This window comes from Lissotriton helveticus, chromosome 9 (genome assembly GCF_964261635.1).
Source record: "Lissotriton helveticus chromosome 9, aLisHel1.1, whole genome shotgun sequence".
NCBI lineage: Eukaryota > Metazoa > Chordata > Amphibia > Caudata > Salamandridae > Lissotriton > Lissotriton helveticus.
Genome location: NC_136070.1, coordinates 1,041,696,995 through 1,041,709,230, shown reverse-complemented (window position 1 = coordinate 1,041,709,230; position 12,236 = coordinate 1,041,696,995). Strand labels below are relative to the sequence as shown.

The 12,236-nt window shown below is 46.5% G+C and overlaps 1 protein-coding gene across 1 annotated transcript in view; it reads right to left on the bottom strand.

Moving 5' to 3' along the window:
- IPPK (inositol-pentakisphosphate 2-kinase) overlaps positions 1 to 12,236 on the bottom strand; it is a 350,009-nt gene that overhangs the window by 83,723 nt on the left and 254,050 nt on the right. The gene's annotated exons all lie outside the window — the stretch shown is intronic.

Below are 12,236 nucleotides of genomic sequence, written 5' to 3'. Positions count from 1 at the left end.
TTTGAGCCCAAAAAAGGTAGCAGTAACACCCTAAGTCCAAAAGACGTCGAGTGAAAGCAAAAAATTGTAGTTAACAAGAGTATTTTTTGACAAAAAGCCAAAAAGAAAAGGGAGCTGTTTCACAAGGGTCCTGACTGAAGGAGCCGGAAAGAACAACTGACCTAACTGTCACCCCTGAGGCATGATGGGAAGCCCGGGGTCATGGCTGCCTTAAAGGCACGGTGCCAGTTTTTTTTGTTGAAAATGGTTTCATTTTCTATGCTATTGTTTTGCAATGCAGCCTGAGGGCTAACAATGTCTATTTACAAGCAATTTTTCAGAATTTATGAGTGGTTTACTCATTAAAACACAAAGTTCAAAGGTTATTTGACCTGATGTGTTTTTTCTTTTGCTTTTCTTGCTAATTGCAGTGCATGTATATGTGTTTACATTTTTTTTAGCCTCAGTTATAGAGCTGCATTGGTGTGAGAAAAATAATATATGTGCATACATATATGTGGAGCGAGATATGTGTTTTTTACATATATATTTTTTATATTGTTTCCGGGGTCCCGCACATGGGCGGGAATATTCAGTGCTTATGACTATTGATGAGGATCCCCTGGAAGAGAACAAACAATTTGCTTTACCCCAATAGGCGTTTATAAAGTGCAATGTGTATAGCAGCTTATTACAAGCTCAGGGATCGTTGTTAATCATGCTTCTATTAAGGACATTGTTCCCGTCTTCTAAACATATTCTTATTATGAGATCCTTTCATTACACTTAACATCTCCTTACTAAGTAGAAACACAACTTTGCCAGCCTAGATCTTAAGCTCTAAGAAGGGGGTAATATCACCTAAATCGTTATAATTTTTGCACAAATATTGGCCAATGGCAATAAGTTACATCTCGAAATCTGAGGTCATAAATCAGATCCAGACCCATTTCCCTCGTGTGAATCCCATATTTTTTTTAATACAGGTTGGAAAACCTTTTTCCTTTCCTCAATGAAGAATCCAGAATCAATCAATCAATCAATCACGACATTTTTAGAGCGCACTACTCACCCGTAGGGTCTCAAGGCGCTGGGGGGGGGGGGTGCCGTTACTGCTCGAACAGCCAGGTCTTGAGCTTCTTCCTGAAGGCGAGGTGGTCTTGGGTCAGGCGCAGGTCAGTCGGGAGGGAGTTCCAGGTCTTGGCGGCCAGGTGGGAGAAGGACCTTCCTCCTGTTGTCGCTCTTCGGATGCGGGGGACGGCGGCGAGGGCGAGGCTGGTTGATCTGAGGTGGCGCTTGGGAGCGTAGAAGTTGATTCGGTTGTTGAGGTAGCTCGGGCCTTGGTCGTGAAGGGCTTTGTGTGCGTGGGTGAGGAGACGGAATGTGATTCTTTTCTTGACGGGGAGCCAGTGCAGGTCTCTCAGATGTCCGGAGATGTGGCTGTTTCGTGGGAGGTCGAGGATGAGTCTGGCTGAGGCGTTCTGGACCCGCTGGAGTCTCTTCTGGAGCTTGGCGGTGGTTCCGGCGTAGAGAGCGTTGCCGTAGTCCAGTCGGCTGGTGACGAGGGCCTGGGTGACGGTCTTCCTGGTCTCGGTGGGGATCCACCAGAAGATCTTCCGTAGCATGCGTAGGATGTTGAAGCATGATGAGGATCCATCAATATGTGGCTCACTGAATATTTCCTACCTCACTTACAGGGACACTAACCATTGTTCTTATCAACTTCAATTTTTAATCCCTTGATATGCCACCCATAGTCAGTTCCAACCCTTAAACGCAAGACTTCATTATGTAGGCGCTTGTCCGGAATATTATATAGGTAAGAGAACAGATTCATGCTCTCCTGTGAGTTTAAGAAAGGAATAAATGAACTCTTAATTTTAAGATAATGCAAATCCTCTCCAACTAGTTACTAATGCTCTTTGCAAGTGTACTCTTTATCTGGCTGATTCAAACTACTTCCCCTCCTTCGGTGCGCATCTCTGGGGCCTTCAATTGCTTTAGCATCCCTGCCATGGGCTTCTTTTTACCAGAATAAAATGACATCATCTCTGGAAAGATTTGCTTCCATACATTGTCATCAGGGACCCCAATTTCCAGAGAAAAATAGAAGCACAAAGCTCTGGCATACGCCAGGACACTTCAAGCTACAGTTATTAGCTCCCTTCTTACATCTTGAATCATAGTGGTTTTAGGGAACTCAAGGAGCAATTTTAGAGAATTACCTTCTAGCCCTTCCCAAAAGACTGGCCTATCCCAAGCCAGCACCTCTGCTCCACAAAGGGCCTGCAGAATTAGCTTACCCTGTATAACTTTACTTAATGGCTCAAAGCTATAACTACCAAACTTATGGTCAAGCCTTTTTACCCCATTCTTTACTGTCGATAGAACAGGTCTCAGGGAAGCCATTTGTTTGTCCCACCGCAAATCATCTGAAAAGGTTAGACCCAGATACTTCTACTCTCTAACATGCTCTAATCGTACGTTACCTAGAAAGCAAGCAAATAAAATTTTCCTCCTAGCAAAAAACTTTTTTTTTGTCTTATAATCATTTATCATTATTTTTTTTTCAAGACAATAGGCATGAGTTTTAGCACCGCTGCTGTTAAGTCTGGTCATTGCAGAACTCCCCCCAGACTTTACGCAATACGCATAGTTATTCTCCAAAGGATGGAGTTAGGCACATTAGTTGCCTCATGTGCGCAGACGATCTGGTGGTGATGGATCTCATGCCTATAGGGATGCACCTGAAACTAAATTGCAGAGCTGTGGTCTTCTCCTTATTATTTGATCATTCTTTTATTTTTTCCTGTTGAACCAGACATTATGTTGATTAATTGACACTATAACATTTTAATCAGCATATAAGTAATGTGATTAATGACCTTGATGGTTTTTCAGAAAGCTTTTATCAGTCAACAAAATGCATAGTTTATATAATAAGGGTTGGGATCTAAATATTACCCTGTGTCAACATATTAGCAATAGTCTGTGTGGGCTCAGAAGTCTAAGCAGTGATAATGCAACACATTTTAAGCACACAGTATATGGTGAGGCCCTTAACGTAGTTATTTTGAAGTATAACTTATTTTTTTGTGCGATTTGCAATTGAGGAGCGTGAACAGAAACAAAGGTGGTATACCTCCCTTGGGTTTGTGAGCCTTTGAAGGAAGGCTGGTTGAGCAAAAGACTGGTAACCATTAATCTGTAAACTTTCTGTCATCCAGGTTGCTTGACAGCAAATAATATCAAAGGCATTGACAAACCTAAACCAGTCAGGATTTGTAATTTTTGAGTGGGCATCTGCAGATTTCCAGAAAACAACACTAAGTCCATCCTGTACTGGGGAGAAGTTTTGGCCTATGAGCATTTTGCGTTGCCCTGTGATCAAAGAGAACCAAGTGACAGAGGAAAGTGAGCTAAACTGGGTATACCAGGAGTCGAAGGATTAGGATCAGCTACCCTAACAGTTTAGCAAGGAGTTGAGGGCAGTGTGTCCCGCATGGACAGTCAATCAATCAAATCTAGCTCTTTCACATTTTCACTGCAAATGCTCACCTGGACGGTACTTATTTACAACAAGGGGTGGTGATGGACAGAGTCTCTGAATTAAGCAGAGTACTCTCACCCAGTCAAGAGATCAGGGCTGGATCCAACACCGTTTTTTAGCTCATTGCACCATCCCAGTTTCAGAACCTGGCTGTATGCAAATTAGTCTGTCCCTGGCCCAGTGCATCATGGGAACAGGGCAGACCAGACTACAAAAGCCAATTCTTACACTGGGAAGGAAACAAGCTTCCGGGGACCGGTTTCTGCCATTTCAGGCGTCTTCGGCCCGGCTTGCTTGAATCCTGATGGTGCAATGAGCAAGGGACTCACATCTGAGTATACCCTTCCACGCTTAGGGTGGACAAAATTATTTACAACAAGGGGTGGTGATGGACAGAGTCTCTGAATTAATCAGAGTACTCTCACCCACTCAAGAGATCAGGGCTGGATCCAACACCGTTTTTTAGCTCATTGCACCATCCCAGTCCCTTGCTCACTGCACCATCAGGATTCAAGCAAGCCGGGCCGACGAAAAAACGGTGTTGGATCTAGCCCTGATCTCTTGACTGGGTGAGAGTTTTCTGCTTAATTCAGAGACTCTGTCCAACACCACCCCTTGTTGTTAATTATTTTGTCCACCCTAAGCGTGGAAGGGTATGCTCAGACATGAGTCCCTTGCTCACTGCACCATCAGGATTCAAGCAAGCCGGGCCAAAGAGGCTGAAATGCCAGAAACCGGTCCCCGGTAACTTGTTTCCTTTCCAGTGTAAGAATTGGCTTTGTAGTTTGGTTTGCCCTGTTCCCATCATGCACTGGGACAGGAACAGACTAATTTGCATACAGCCAGGTTCTGAAACTGGGATGATGCAGTGAGCTAAAAAACGGTGTTGGATCTAGCCCTGATCTCTTGACTGGGTGAGAGTTTTCTGCTTAATTCAGAGACTCTGTCCATCACCACCCCTTGTTGTTAATTATTTTGTCCACCCTAAGCGTGGAAGGGTATGCTCAGACATGAGTCCCTTGCTCACTGCACCATCAGGATTCAAGCAAGCCGGGCCGAAGAGGCTGAAATGCCAGAAACCGGTCCCCGGTAGCTTGTTTCCTTTCCAGTGTAAGAATTGGCTTTGTAGTTTGGTTTGCCCTGTTCCCATCATGCACTGGGACAGGAACAGACTAATTTGCATACAGCCAGGTTCTGAAACTGGGATGATGCAGTGAGCTAAAAAACGGTGTTGGATCTAGCCCTGATCTCTTGACTGGGTGAGAGTTTTCTGCTTAATTCAGAGACTCTGTCCATCACCACCCCTTGTTGTTAATTATTTTGTCCACCCTAAGCGTGGAAGGGTATGCTCAGACATGAGTCCCTTGCTCACTGCACCATCAGGATTCAAGCAAGCCGGGCCGAAGAGGCTGAAATGCCAGAAACCGGTCCCCGGTAGCTTGTTTCCTTTCCAGTGTAAGAATTGGCTTTGTAGTTTGGTTTGCCCTGTTCCCATCATGCACTGGGACAGGAACAGACTAATTTGCATACAGCCAGGTTCTGAAACTGGGATGATGCAGTGAGCTAAAAAACGGTGTTGGATCTAGCCCTGATCTCTTGACTGGGTGAGAGTTTTCTGCTTAATTCAGAGACTCTGTCCATCACCACCCCTTGTTGTTAATTATTTTGTCCACCCTAAGCGTGGAAGGGTATGCTCAGACATGAGTCCCTTGCTCACTGCACCATCAGGATTCAAGCAAGCCGGGCCGAAGAGGCTGAAATGCCAGAAACCGGTCCCCGGTAGCTTGTTTCCTTTCCAGTGTAAGAATTGGCTTTGTAGTTTGGTTTGCCCTGTTCCCATCATGCACTGGGACAGGAACAGACTAATTTGCATACAGCCAGGTTCTGAAACTGGGATGATGCAGTGAGCTAAAAAACGGTGTTGGATCTAGCCCTGATCTCTTGACTGGGTGAGAGTTTTCTGCTTAATTCAGAGACTCTGTCCATCACCACCCCTTGTTGTTAATTATTTTGTCCACCCTAAGCGTGGAAGGGTATGCTCAGACATGAGTCCCTTGCTCACTGCACCATCAGGATTCAAGCAAGCCGGGCCGAAGAGGCTGAAATGCCAGAAACCGGTCCCCGGTAGCTTGTTTCCTTTCCAGTGTAAGAATTGGCTTTGTAGTTTGGTTTGCCCTGTTCCCATCATGCACTGGGACAGGAACAGACTAATTTGCATACAGCCAGGTTCTGAAACTGGGATGATGCAGTGAGCTAAAAAACGGTGTTGGATCTAGCCCTGATCTCTTGACTGGGTGAGAGTTTTCTGCTTAATTCAGAGACTCTGTCCATCACCACCCCTTGTTGTTAATTATTTTGTCCACCCTAAGCGTGGAAGGGTATGCTCAGACATGAGTCCCTTGCTCACTGCACCATCAGGATTCAAGCAAGCCGGGCCGAAGAGGCTGAAATGCCAGAAACCGGTCCCCGGTAGCTTGTTTCCTTTCCAGTGTAAGAATTGGCTTTGTAGTTTGGTTTGCCCTGTTCCCATCATGCACTGGGACAGGAACAGACTAATTTGCATACAGCCAGGTTCTGAAACTGGGATGATGCAGTGAGCTAAAAAACGGTGTTGGATCTAGCCCTGATCTCTTGACTGGGTGAGAGTTTTCTGCTTAATTCAGAGACTCTGTCCATCACCACCCCTTGTTGTTAATTATTTTGTCCACCCTAAGCGTGGAAGGGTATGCTCAGACATGAGTCCCTTGCTCACTGCACCATCAGGCAAGCAAGCCGGGCCGAAGAGGCTGAAATGCCAGAAACCGGTCCCCGGTAGCTTGTTTCCTTTCCAGTGTAAGAATTGGCTTTGTAGTTTGGTTTGCCCTGTTCCCATCATGCACTGGGACAGGAACAGACTAATTTGCATACAGCCAGGTTCTGAAACTGGGATGATGCAGTGAGCTAAAAAACGGTGTTGGATCTAGCCCTGATCTCTTGACTGGGTGAGAGTTTTCTGCTTAATTCAGAGACTCTGTCCATCACCACCCCTTGTTGTTAATTATTTTGTCCACCCTAAGCGTGGAAGGGTATGCTCAGACATGAGTCCCTTGCTCACTGCACCATCAGGATTCAAGCAAGCCGGGCCGAAGAGGATGAAATGCCAGAAACCGGTCCCCGGTAGCTTGTTTCCTTTCCAGTGTAAGAATTGGCTTTGTAGTTTGGTTTGCCCTGTTCCCATCATGCACTGGGACAGGAACAGACTAATTTGCATACAGCCAGGTTCTGAAACTGGGATGATGCAGTGAGCTAAAAAACGGTGTTGGATCTAGCCCTGATCTCTTGACTGGGTGAGAGTTTTCTGCTTAATTCAGAGACTCTGTCCATCACCACCCCTTGTTGTTAATTATTTTGTCCACCCCAAGCGTGGAAGGGTATGCTCAGACATGAGTCCCTTGCTCACTGCATCATCAGGATTCAAGCAAGCCGGGCCGAAGAGGCTGAAATGCCAGAAACCGGTCCCCGGTAGCTTGTTTCCTTTCCAGTGTAAGAATTGGCTTTGTAGTTTGGTTTGCCCTGTTCCCATCATGCACTGGGACAGGAACAGACTAATTTGCATACAGCCAGGTTCTGAAACTGGGATGATGCAGTGAGCTAAAAAACGGTGTTGGATCTAGCCCTGATCTCTTGACTGGGTGAGAGTTTTCTGCTTAATTCAGAGACTCTGTCCATCACCACCCCTTGTTGTTAATTATTTTGTCCACCCTAAGCGTGGAAGGGTATGCTCAGACATGAGTCCCTTGCTCACTGCACCATCAGGATTCAAGCAAGCCGGGCCGAAGAGGCTGAAATGCCAGAAACCGGTCCCCGGTAACTTGTTTCCTTTCCAGTGTAAGAATTGGCTTTGTAGTTTGGTTTGCCCTGTTCCCATCATGCACTGGGACAGGAACAGACTAATTTGCATACAGCCAGGTTCTGAAACTGGGATGATGCAGTGAGCTAAAAAACGGTGTTGGATCTAGCCCTGATCTCTTGACTGGGTGAGAGTTTTCTGCTTAATTCAGAGACTCTGTCCATCACCACCCCTTGTTGTTAATTATTTTGTCCACCCTAAGCGTGGAAGGGTATGCTCAGACATGAGTCCCTTGCTCACTGCACCATCAGGATTCAAGCAAGCCGGGCCGAAGAGGCTGAAATGCCAGAAACCGGTCCCCGGTAGCTTGTTTCCTTTCCAGTGTAAGAATTGGCTTTGTAGTTTGGTTTGCCCTGTTCCCATCATGCACTGGGACAGGAACAGACTAATTTGCATACAGCCAGGTTCTGAAACTGGGATGATGCAGTGAGCTAAAAAACGGTGTTGGATCTAGCCCTGATCTCTTGACTGGGTGAGAGTTTTCTGCTTAATTCAGAGACTCTGTCCATCACCACCCCTTGTTGTTAATTATTTTGTCCACCCTAAGCGTGGAAGGGTATGCTCAGACATGAGTCCCTTGCTCACTGCACCATCAGGATTCAAGCAAGCCGGGCCGAAGAGGCTGAAATGCCAGAAACCGGTCCCCGGTAGCTTGTTTCCTTTCCAGTGTAAGAATTGGCTTTGTAGTTTGGTTTGCCCTGTTCCCATCATGCACTGGGACAGGAACAGACTAATTTGCATACAGCCAGGTTCTGAAACTGGGATGATGCAGTGAGCTAAAAAACGGTGTTGGATCTAGCCCTGATCTCTTGACTGGGTGAGAGTTTTCTGCTTAATTCAGAGACTCTGTCCATCACCACCCCTTGTTGTTAATTATTTTGTCCACCCTAAGCGTGGAAGGGTATGCTCAGACATGAGTCCCTTGCTCACTGCACCATCAGTATTCAAGCAAGCCGGGCCGAAGAGGCTGAAATGCCAGAAACCGGTCCCCGGTAGCTTGTTTCCTTTCCAGTGTAAGAATTGGCTTTGTAGTTTGGTTTGCCCTGTTCCCATCATGCACTGGGACAGGAACAGACTAATTTGCATACAGCCAGGTTCTGAAACTGGGATGATGCAGTGAGCTAAAAAACGGTGTTGGATCTAGCCCTGATCTCTTGACTGGGTGTGAGTTTTCTGCTTAATTCAGAGACTCTGTCCATCACCACCCCTTGTTGTTAATTATTTTGTCCACCCTAAGCGTGGAAGGGTATGCTCAGACATGAGTCCCTTGCTCACTGCACCATCAGGATTCAAGCAAGCCGGGCCGAAGAGGATGAAATGCCAGAAACCGGTCCCCGGTAGCTTGTTTCCTTTCCAGTGTAAGAATTGGCTTTGTAGTTTGGTTTGCCCTGTTCCCATCATGCACTGGGACAGGAACAGACTAATTTGCATACAGCCAGGTTCTGAAACTGGGATGATGCAGTGAGCTAAAAAACGGTGTTGGATCTAGCCCTGATCTCTTGACTGGGTGAGAGTTTTCTGCTTAATTCAGAGACTCTGTCCATCACCACCCCTTGTTGTTAATTATTTTGTCCACCCCAAGCGTGGAAGGGTATGCTCAGACATGAGTCCCTTGCTCACTGCATCATCAGGATTCAAGCAAGCCGGGCCGAAGAGGCTGAAATGCCAGAAACCGGTCCCCGGTAGCTTGTTTCCTTTCCAGTGTAAGAATTGGCTTTGTAGTTTGGTTTGCCCTGTTCCCATCATGCACTGGGACAGGAACAGACTAATTTGCATACAGCCAGGTTCTGAAACTGGGATGATGCAGTGAGCTAAAAAACGGTGTTGGATCTAGCCCTGATCTCTTGACTGGGTGAGAGTTTTCTGCTTAATTCAGAGACTCTGTCCATCACCACCCCTTGTTGTTAATTATTTTGTCCACCCTAAGCGTGGAAGGGTATGCTCAGACATGAGTCCCTTGCTCACTGCACCATCAGGATTCAAGCAAGCCGGGCCGAAGAGGCTGAAATGCCAGAAACCGGTCCCCGGTAACTTGTTTCCTTTCCAGTGTAAGAATTGGCTTTGTAGTTTAGTTTGCCCTGTTCCCATCATGCACTGGGACAGGAACAGACTAATTTGCATACAGCCAGGTTCTGAAACTGGGATGATGCAGTGAGCTAAAAAACGGTGTTGGATCTAGCCCTGATCTCTTGACTGGGTGAGAGTTTTCTGCTTAATTCAGAGACTCTGTCCATCACCACCCCTTGTTGTTAATTATTTTGTCCACCCTAAGCGTGGAAGGGTATGCTCAGACATGAGTCCCTTGCTCACTGCACCATCAGGATTCAAGCAAGCCGGGCCGAAGAGGCTGAAATGCCAGAAACCGGTCCCCGGTAGCTTGTTTCCTTTCCAGTGTAAGAATTGGCTTTGTAGTTTGGTTTGCCCTGTTCCCATCATGCACTGGGACAGGAACAGACTAATTTGCATACAGCCAGGTTCTGAAACTGGGATGATGCAGTGAGCTAAAAAACGGTGTTGGATCTAGCCCTGATCTCTTGACTGGGTGAGAGTTTTCTGCTTAATTCAGAGACTCTGTCCATCACCACCCCTTGTTGTTAATTATTTTGTCCACCCTAAGCGTGGAAGGGTATGCTCAGACATGAGTCCCTTGCTCACTGCACCATCAGGATTCAAGCAAGCCGGGCCGAAGAGGCTGAAATGCCAGAAACCGGTCCCCGGTAGCTTGTTTCCTTTCCAGTGTAAGAATTGGCTTTGTAGTTTGGTTTGCCCTGTTCCCATCATGCACTGGGACAGGAACAGTCTAATTTGCATACAGCCAGGTTCTGAAACTGGGATGATGCAGTGAGCTAAAAAACGGTGTTGGATCTAGCCCTGATCTCTTGACTGGGTGAGAGTTTTCTGCTTAATTCAGAGACTCTGTCCATCACCACCCCTTGTTGTTAATTATTTTGTCCACCCTAAGCGTGGAAGGGTATGCTCAGACATGAGTCCCTTGCTCACTGCACCATCAGGATTCAAGCAAGCCGGGCCGAAGAGGCTGAAATGCCAGAAACCGGTCCCCGGTAGCTTGTTTCCTTTCCAGTGTAAGAATTGGCTTTGTAGTTTGGTTTGCCCTGTTCCCATCATGCACTGGGACAGAAACAGACTAATTTGCATACAGCCAGGTTCTGAAACTGGGATGATGCAGTGAGCTAAAAAACGGTGTTGGATCTAGCCCTGATCTCTTGACTGGGTGAGAGTTTTCTGCTTAATTCAGAGACTCTGTCCATCACCACCCCTTGTTGTTAATTATTTTGTCCACCCTAAGCGTGGAAGGGTATGCTCAGACATGAGTCCCTTGCTCACTGCACCATCAGGATTCAAGCAAGCCGGGCCGAAGAGGCTGAAATGCCAGAAACCGGTCCCCGGTAGCTTGTTTCCTTTCCAGTGTAAGAATTGGCTTTGTAGTTTGGTTTGCCCTGTTCCCATCATGCACTGGGACAGGAACAGACTAATTTGCATACAGCCAGGTTCTGAAACTGGGATGATGCAGTGAGCTAAAAAACGGTGTTGGATCTAGCCCTGATCTCTTGACTGGGTGAGAGTTTTCTGCTTAATTCAGAGACTCTGTCCATCACCACCCCTTGTTGTTAATTATTTTGTCCACCCTAAGCGTGGAAGGGTATGCTCAGACATGAGTCCCTTGCTCACTGCACCATCAGGATTCAAGCAAGCCGGGCCGAAGAGGCTGAAATGCCAGAAACCGGTCCCCGTTAGCTTGTTTCCTTTCCAGTGTAAGAATTGGCTTTGTAGTTTGGTTTGCCCTGTTCCCATCATGCACTGGGACAGGAACAGACTAATTTGCATACAGCCAGGTTCTGAAACTGGGATGATGCAGTGAGCTAAAAAACGGTGTTGGATCTAGCCCTGATCTCTTGACTGGGTGAGAGTTTTCTGCTTAATTCAGAGACTCTGTCCATCACCACCCCTTGTTGTTAATTATTTTGTCCACCCTAAGCGTGGAAGGGTATGCTCAGACATGAGTCCCTTGCTCACTGCACCATCAGGATTCAAGCAAGCCGGGCCGAAGAGGATGAAATGCCAGAAACCGGTCCCCGGTAGCTTGTTTCCTTTCCAGTGTAAGAATTGGCTTTGTAGTTTGGTTTGCCCTGTTCCCATCATGCACTGGGACAGGAACAGACTAATTTGCATACAGCCAGGTTCTGAAACTGGGATGATGCAGTGAGCTAAAAAACGGTGTTGGATCTAGCCCTGATCTCTTGACTGGGTGAGAGTTTTCTGCTTAATTCAGAGACTCTGTCCATCACCACCCCTTGTTGTTAATCACCTGGACGGTACAGCAGACCTGCATGTTTGTAGGCACTCGAATCCCTCTTATCTTGAGTACTATTGTTTAGTGCAGAGTGCCGGGTTATAGAAAAAACTAAGAGAGAGAGCCTGTATGCCATGGTGTTTTTTACTCAAATAAGCATAAGAGGTGGGCACCAAGTTATGGATCTTTAAAGTTAATAACTACACAATCGCCTTTGGATGATTTGTTGGCTCGGCCAATCCACCCTATTCTACGGCAAATAGTTCATCATTGCACAGGTCGCCATAATAGCTGGACTTCTATGGTAGCCAGTGAGCCATCTTCCGCTTCAGGGCCTCAGCGTCTGCCATCCAAAAAGAAATTGGTGAGACATTTTCGAGCACAATCACGTAAGGAGTGCAGTCAAGAGGAAGCTGCAGGATTTCTGTAAGCACGCAGAGAATCCAACTGTGCTGGTTATTATGATAAGGGTTTTTGACTGCAACCCTTGTGTGTACTTTGCAATT